Raw genomic sequence first — 9,643 nt, forward strand, 5'->3', positions numbered from 1 at the left:
CAGAATGGTTTCATGATTTTCTCTACCTTCATTTAGAAGCATATATATAAGAAGAAAAGTGGCAGGTAGTGGGATTGATATGAGGCTAAAACTTGGTGGAGTGTAAAGTAATAAACTTTATAAGGGCTAGGGACTCAAGAAGAGAGGACAATATAGAGTTGGCTAGGTTTACTAAGGTGTAAAGATGGGGAAAGGAGTAGAGAATGGCAATTATGGAGGAGATAATCTGGGAAAGAACTATGGGGTTGGGAGATTACAGGTCATGGTATGGATAAAGAGTAGGATTTGGTAATAGATGGCAGAGGGATAGGTATAAAGCCAATAGATTACGGTCAGATAAGGAGAATTTTGAATTCTTCAACATGGAGGTAGAGCATTTATGGTTGTAAAAAGATTAAGAATGTGACCATCTTTGTGTGTGGTTGAAGTGGAATGAAGGAGTAGGTCATGGGAACTGAGTAGGTTGAGGAACAGAGTGGCTAGGATGTTTGAATAGAGAGTCAGTATGTATATTGAAGTTCTCTAGTGTGAGGGCAGGAGTTTGGGAGGAAAGGAAAATTGTGAACCAGGTACTAAACTGAGGGGAAAAAAAAGAAGTGACCTGGAAGTCTTTAGACCAATAGTGTCAAACTGACATAGAAATGAATCCTTGCAGGCTGCTTGTTGACTTAGAAATCCATAAATTTAAATCTCTGTTCTATTGCATTTCTGTTTATTTTGTTAAACAAGTACATTTTAATCTACTTTGGGTCTCACTTGAGAGTTTTGTGGGGCCATCGGCAGCCTTGAGTTTGACACCACTGCAGTGTGGACAAGAGCTATAAGGATTTTGATTGGTTGGTAGATATGAATAGCATGGATCTCATTTGCATTACTAATTTGTAACTATGAATTTTGAGTGGTTCACACTCTGAATGAATTCTTCTCAGGTGGTTAAAGAGCAAAAATGTGAAGAGTCTATTCTTACCTTGTAAAGATTTCAACCATTTTCAACTTACTGGGACAATATAAAGGAAGTCTAAAGAAACGTTTACATTTCTTGCTAGCCCTGGGAATGTATGAAGTTCTTCAATAAATTTTATGGGATTACAGGCAGCTATTCATTGGTTAGATGGCTCATCAGCCATGTCCCTGGTGACTTTCAAAACCACTAACAAACTCTGAAAAGGAAATTATTATTATTATTGTTATTATTTTTAGTATCAGAGAAGAGAGCCAGTTATGGAGGAAGAATATAGTTTCTGAGAGGAAATCATTTTTCATTCTTGCTCTTCTGCCTCTTCCAGAGTATTACAGGGGAGACAGAGAATTTCTCTCTCCTGTGCCCCCTCTTCAACAAAAGTGGAACAACTTTCCCAGTAGCATATATAGTGCTTCACAGAACACAAATCTCCAATTGCAGAGATGAGTTGAGAAGGGAAGGGAAGAAGGGCCCAATTGCTCAACAGACTTATCAGATCAATAGAGACATTGTTCCCAGGGGATCAGTCTGAAGACATCAGAGAAGGAAATATCATCAGACATATGAGTTGCCTTGGCCATATGTGTTCCTCACAATGAGTATAATCTATGTGCAAATAGAATCATAGATTTGAAACAAAAAGAGATATTAGAGGCTCTTGAGTCCATTCCCAACCCCCTCCACATTTTAACAGATGAGGAAACTGAGGTTGGGAAAGGTGAGTAACTTTCCAAGGGTTGCAAAGCAAATCAATATCTAAGGCAGGATTTGAAGTCAGATCTTTCTCACTTTTCATCCAGTGCTCTATCCACCGCACTACAGTGAATCCTAGGCTTGGGGGAAGTGGATGGGAAAGGAGGATATTTTCTTACTGTTGTTCATTCTAGGCATAGCATGAAGATACTTCTGGCAGATGGCTAAAAAAAGTACATTGAAGCCATGAAACTTTCCCCATGGGACCAAGACTACAAGTGGAAACTGAGAGCTGAGATCAAAGTGTAAAGTACATGAGAGATAGTAATAAAATCACCTTAGCTAAAGGGTTCAGTATATGAAGGAAAGTAATAAGTATGGTAGTTTGGAGCTAGGTTATGAAAGGCTCTAAAATGTCAAACAGAGAATTTTTTATTTGAACCCACAGGTCATATGGAACTTTTGAGCAGAGAAGTCAGATTTATTTTTAGGAATATCATTGACTGGCATCTATGGAGGATGGATTAGAGAGGGGAGAATATAATAATAGCTAACATTTATGTAGTATTTATTACATGCCATACACTATGGTACTTTACAATTATTCTCTCATTTGTTCCTCCTAACAACCTTGGGAGGTAAGTTCTATTATTATCCCCATTTTACAGATGAAAAAACTGAGGAAAACAGGTAAAGTGACTTGCTCAAGGTCACACAGCCTGTCTGAGGCCAGATTATTTTTAAATTAATGTATTTTCCCCAATTATACATAAAAAACAATTTTAACATTCATCTAAATTTTTTTTGAGTTCCAAATTCTGTTCTCTCCTTCTTAACCCTGCCACCATTAAGAAGGCAAGCAATTTCATATAGGTTATACATGTTCAGTCATACAAAACATATTTCCATGTTAGTTATATTGTGAAAGAAAACAAACAAAAAAGAGAAAAATAAAGAAAAAGTATGCTTTGATCTTCATTCAGACTCTAGCAGTTCTTTCTCTAGAGATGGATATCATTTTTCATCATAAACCCTTCAGAATTGTCTTGGATCACTGTATTGCTGAGAATAGTTAAGTCATTCACAGTTGATCATCATACAATATTGCTGTTACTGTATACAATGGTCTCCTGGTTCTGCTTATTTCACTTTGTATCAGTTTATGATAGTCTTTTCAGGTTTTCTGAGAGCATCCTGCTCATCACTTCTTAGAGCACAATAGTATTCCAGTACAATCACATACAACAACTTGTTCAGGCAGTCCCCAATTGAAGGACATATCAATTTCCAGTTCTTTTGCCACCACTAACACAACTGTTATAAATATTTTTGTACATATAGATACTTTTTATTTTTTTATCTCTTTGGGATACACACCTGGTAGTGGTATTGCTTGGTCAAAGGGTGTGAATGGTTTTATAGCCCTTTGGACATAGTTACAAATTGTTCTACAGAATGGTTGAATCAGTATACCACTTCACAAACAGAGCATTAGTGTCTCAATTTTCCTACATTCCCTCAAATATTTGTCATTTTCTTTTTCTGTCACATTAACCAATATTATAGGTGTAGGGTGGTAGCTCAGAGTTGTCTTAATTTGCATTTCCCTAAACAGTAATGATTTAGGACATTTTTTTTTAATAATTATAGATAGCTTTGATTTTTTCATCTGAAAACTGCCTGTTCACATCCTTCAACCATTTATCAGTTGACGAATGGCTTTTATTTCTATAAATATGACTCATTTCTCTATATATTTGAGAAATGAGGTCTATATCAGAGAAACTTGCTGTAATTTTTTACAGTTATGATTATTATTTTCCTCCTGTTTATCCTACCCTCTCTCTCTCTCCTTTCACCCTGTTTATATCCAAAATTGTATTGTTTCTGACTTTTACCTCACCTAATCTGCTCTCTCTTCTGTCAGCCCTCATTCTATCCCCCTTCTCTTATTCCCTTCCCTTCCTAATAAGTATGTATTTTATTTCCTTTTTGAACCATTTCTGATGAGAGTAAGGGTCTTGTACTAACCCCCACTCTCCCTTCTTCCCCTCCACTTTAAAAACTCTTTCACAACTCTTTTATGTCAGATAATATACCCCAATCTTCCTCTCCCTTTTCCCTTTTCCTAGTGCACTCCTCCTTCTCATCCCTTAATTTTATTTTTTAGATAATTATACTATCATATTCAACTCATACCCATGCCCTCTGTTTATGTACACTTCTTCTAACTGTCCTAATAATAAGAAAGTTTTTAGAAGCTACAAATATCACTTTACCACATAGGAATATAAATGGATTAACATTATCAAATCCCTTATGATTTTTCTTTTCTGTTTACCTTTTTATGTTTCTTTTGTATCTTGTATTTGTAATTGGAATTTGGCTTTAATATTCTTGGGAGTTTTTGATTTGGGATTTCTTTCAGGTGGATTCTTTCAATTCTCTGGATCTAGAATATCAGGGAAGTTTTCCGTGATAATTTATTGAAAGAGGATGTCTATGCTTTTTTTTTTTTAATCATGGCTTTTAGGTAGTCCAGTAATCCTTAAACTATCTCTCTCCTGGATCTATTTTCCAGGTCGGTTGTTTTTTCCATGAGATATTTCACATTTTCTTCTAATTTTTCATTCTTTTATTTTTGTTTTATTGTTTCTTAGAATCTCATAGAGTCATTAGCTTTCATTCCCCCAATTTTAGTTTTAAAGAATCATTTTCTTCAGTAAGTTCTTGTACTACTTTTTTCTACTTGACCAATTCTATTTTTTAAGGAGTTTGCTTCTTCAGTAAATTTTTGTATATCTTTTTCCATGTGGCCAATTCTTCTTTTCAAGGCATCTTCTTCTTCATTGGATTTTTGCTCCTCTTTTACATTTGACCTATTCTATTTTTAAGGTGTTATTTTCTTTAGTACTTTTTTGGGGCCTCTTTCCAAGCTGTTGACTCCTTTTTCATGATTTTCTTGCATCACTCTCATTCATCTTCCCAATTTTTCTCAACCTTTCTTACTTAATTTTAAAAATCCTTTTTGAGTTCTTCCATGGCCTGAGACCAATCCATTTTTTTTTTGAGGCTTTGGATTAAGCAGTTTTGATTGTGTTATTTTCTTCTAAGTTTGTGTTTTGATCTTCCCTATCACCATAGTAACTTTCTGTAGTCAGGATCCTTTTCTGCAATTTACTTAAACCAGCCTATTTCTTGACTTTTAACTCTATGCTACAATAAGACTGCTTCTGGAGTGGAGGTGGCATTGTCTCAAGCTTCAAATTTTTCATGCAACTGTTTCATTTGCATTTAAGTTCTTGGTTTTTTTTAAGGTGGTATGATCTAGGGAGAGGTGTTGTTTACTACTCTCCTGGCTTATGCTGTGATCTGTGAGGGATCACAAGCACTTTTTTTGTCCTGGAACTGTGACGAAGGTCTCAGGTCCCCTGCAGGGATAAGCTCTGGGGTGCTAGTGCTCCTCCTCACCGTGGGACTGAGATCCTGGACTATGATCCAGATCCAAATATGGACAACACAACAGAGTTCTGTCCCTGGTGCCAGTAAAGGGAACCCTGGAATCTCCTTCTGACCAGCCATCTGACCCCCTTACCATCTGTGAGCTAAGAGATCTGGAAACTACCACTGGTACCACTGATTCAGTTACCCCTAAGGCCTGCTGCTGGTTTGCTGATGAGCTGCCTGTACTGGACTGCACTCCACTCTCAGCCTGGTGCAATATACCCTCCTTGCTTGCCTTCTAAATTGTCTTGGTCTGGAAAATTTTGTCCCATCCTTTTCTGGGTTCTGCCACTCCAGAATTTATTATGAGGAACTATTTAAAGTTTTGGGGGGGATTTTGGGGAGATCTCAGTAAGTCTCGGCCTTTTCTCTACCACCTTGGCTCTGCCTCCAGTTTTTAAAAGAAATGTAGGCAATGCAAAACCTATTAGGAGTCTACTACAAAAGTTTAGGCAAGAAATAATGAAACCCTGATTTTGGGTGGTAGCTATGTAAGTTAGAGAGAAAGGGACAAGTGCTATAGAGGTAGAATCAACAAGACTTACAAACAGCATATATAGTATGAGTAAGAATAAGGAGTCTAATATGATTCCAAGTTTGCATACCATTTTGAATATAGTATGCTATTACCTGTTTCCTAAAGAGGGAGAGATTTGGTTCCCTTCTTAGTTCAGTCAACTTAGTCATAGAGTATGTTGTTCAGTTGTGTCCTACTCTTTGTGACCCCATGGATGGTAAGGTCCATGGGGTTTTCTTGAAAAGGATGCTGAAGTGGTTTGCCATTTCCTTCTCTAGAGGATTAAGAAAACCAAGATTAAGTGACTTGCCCAGGGTGTCATCGCTAGTGTCTGAGGCCATATTTGAACTCAGGTGTATCCTGACTCTAGACCTAGTGCTCTTTCCACTAAGTCATCTAGATGTTCCTAGTCATAGAGTACATTCACAGATTATTATGAAAGAGGGTGTTTGTCTTCAGGTATATCTTTCACTGTGCTAAGTGCTGTGGATACAAATATAAGCAAATAGCATAGCCCCTTCCCTCAAGAAACTTACATTCTAATGAAAGGGGGTGGCATCTAAAGATAACATCTAATAGGATCTGGTATGGAGATGGATGTGGGGGAAGCTGAAGGAGAGGTAAAGAAGTCCACAGAGTTTCTGAAGCCTAGAGTGGTGCATTAAATGCTGGTCTGAGTCCTTAACTCACCAATCAGAAGAGTAGGCTGCTGGTGAGAAAATGAAGGTCTGGAGAGAGTGGAATTAGAAGTTATGTAATCTAGAAAGTTCATTTCAACTTTAAATTTGTTTTGTCTGATAAATAAGATTTAAAGAAAAAACTAAGTATTCTAAAAAATAATACATCAAATATTTAAACATATTTGATGTCTTATGTTCTCCAGGTTAACCAATCCTAATTATTTTTTAACCAAAGTTTCAATGAAATTTATTGTTTTTCATATGGGTTCATTTTAGGTAGTTGCCAGGAATGTACCCAAATATGTGGGGGGAAATCATTATACCAGCCTCGGTCATAAAACTCTAATTTCTTTCTAAGTCAGGGGCTCATTTTGCTAAAGGATTTTTGAAAATCGTTCCTTCTAATGGAAAAATCTAACAAGTCAGAATCCAAAATGGATAATATGAAATATATGGGCAGTAATGTTAATTAATCTCAAATTAAAAACATTTTCAGAGTTAGAGGGTGAAAGGCCCTCTAAATATGTACATACATAGTTATAGGCATACATATGTATGGAATATATGTGTATATATGTATACATTTGTATGTGTATACACATACATATATATTATGCTTTAAGTTAGGATTTCAGCACCACAAAAGCCAACTCTCCAATGCCTTATAGGCTTTCGAGTGAAATTCTTTTACTTTAGTTGTTATTACACTTCTAAGCTGCCAGTTCATTTCTCATATAAGAAGATTCAATAGATGTCAGTATTGGGGGAATTTAAAATTCTTTTCAAAATCTATGACTCACTTCCAGACTGAAGGATGGTCTCCAAAGACAAAATGATAAGAAAATAGTTATTGAATAAAGAATCAAAATCTGACAGAAAGCTAAACTTATTTTCTTCCTAACACTGACCCCCACAGAGAGCTCAGGAATGTATATGCCATACATGTCTATTAGGTATATTTATATCTCATTTTGTTTGCTTTTTTGCATTAATTGTTCAATTCATAGAGGATTGTTTTAGTCTTAATTGTACATAGATATTTTCAGAGTTGTCTTCATTAAGTATATTAAATATCATAATTGCTTTTTGTAAAAATTAACTGCATTTTTTTCTAACAGCAGGAAAAGCAGAATGTTTCTTTCTTGTTTTTCAAATGAAAAGATGGTTGCAACATTGTCACCAAGCATTCAGATATTTTTCTTTTGGATTTTAATTCAATTTTTGAAGTTATTAAATACATACAATTATTAATATGTTTCACCAAAGTATTGTGCTCAGAGCAAGAAACTGATTTTTGAAGTGACTGCTACTAGTTGAAATCAATGTTGTCATTGGCTGTGATACAAAAGCAGAGGAGCAGAGTTCTAGGCTTGTATCACCATCTATCTACTGAAAACTTCTTCAATATTTCTCTGTCTTCTCAAACTAACCCTAGCCAAATCCAAGCTCATAATTTCTCACATTCACAGAATCCCTATCTTCTTCAATGGAAGTACTGCATTCCCATTTACCCAGGCATAATGTCTTAGAATCGTCTTTAATTCATCTCTCTTTCACTCTTTGCACCTAATCAATCACCAAGTTGAGTAGATTTTTTTTCATTCACATTGTTCGTTGCATTTGTCTCTTCCTCTTCATTTCCTTCTTCTTAAATTCTCATCATCATATTATTATAATAATCTCTTCACTATCTTCCTGACATCCCTCCCTTTTCTTGTTAATTCATTCTTGAAGGTTTTAATTTTTTTTTCCAGGTCACTCAATTTCAATTCAATTCATTACATATGTAATTATATCTACTATATCCAAAGTGTTGTGCTGGCTGGTAGGGGGTATAAAGATAAAATAGATACAGTCTCTGCCTTCCAAGCCTCTAACATTCTAGTAGGAGTAGTTGAGATATGTACACAAATAATTATTATAAAAAACTGACTATGATGAAGTATGTTAAGGAGTAAAGACTGGACCTTTAATTTCATTGGTATAGAGAACATCTAGAAGAAGAAACAGCCTCAACAGTTATCCCTTCCACATCATGATTTTCCCCATTTCAGGTTTCAATATATCACGTATTGGAATAAGAAATTAAATGGGAATTTTTTGGGAGTTCTGTGGAAGCCACAGACAACACATGAAGACCAGAAGACAATACAGAAAAAGTTTAGAAAGTCACAAATCCATAAACTATAGGTACAGTATTATATAATATCAACCCAAATTTTATAACAAGGTACCATAAACACCCCATAAAAGAAAAAGAAAAAAATATCATACTTCTCCTCTGGTACAAAGGGAGAGCCAAAAAATGTTACACAGATTTTCCTGATGGCAGTGGCACAGGATCCCTATCCCCTGCGATGTGGAAGGGATAACTGTACTAATGCAGGTTACTGTATTCTCCATTTTACCATGTGACTTAGAACACCCCAGGATTATAGAACCAGTATGTATTTGTCTGAGACTGGACTTGATGCCAGATCTTCCTGGCATCAAGGCTAGGGCTTTCTCCAAGCCTGTTGCTTCTCTGATTATGTTGGAGGAGCAAAACAGAAAGACACTATAGATCTGAGGATGGAGGGATCACTTCCAACTGGGAGCAACAGAGACTTCATAGAGAAGGAGTTGTCTGACTTGGGTCTTGAAGGAAGAGGATTTGGACAGGTAGATATGTAAAGGATCTATTTCAGAATTATATGAAACAATATGGTCCAATAGACAGAGTGCACATCATTGACTATGTTAGAGTCAAGTTACAGTGCATCTGACTGGCTGATAAGACCAATATGAGTTTAGAATGTTCTACCACAGGTTGGGCACAAATAGTCCATGTGAACATTTGGGGTGGATTCTCTAAATTTGTGCATTTCACATTTATTTTAAGCTGCTTCAGTTCTGCTTTGCTCAGAGAGCATGGCACCTTCTCTGATGAAGGCATGCTATGCTGAGTGGTCCTGTGCCACTGTCTCCCATTTCACACAATCAATTCCAAAGTTCTTAAGAGAGACCCTGAGAGTATTCTTTTATCGCTTCTTCAGACCACCATGTCAGTGCTTGCCCTATGTAAGTCCTCCGTGAAATAGTCTTTTTGGCAAGTGTACCAAGCAGTTTTGATGATTGCTGCTTTATAATACAATTTAAGATCTGGAATAGCTAGGCCACCTTCCCCTGATTTTCTTTTGATTAGTTCTCTTGATATTCTGGACATTTTGTTCTTCAAAATGAATCTTGTTATTATTTTTTTCTAACTCTATAAAATATTTTTTGGTAGTTTTATTGGTATGGCACTGA

This window comes from Vombatus ursinus, unplaced genomic scaffold, assembly GCF_900497805.2.
Source record: "Vombatus ursinus unplaced genomic scaffold, bare-nosed wombat genome assembly UNPS02009132.1, whole genome shotgun sequence".
Taxonomy (NCBI): Eukaryota; Metazoa; Chordata; class Mammalia; order Diprotodontia; family Vombatidae; genus Vombatus; species Vombatus ursinus.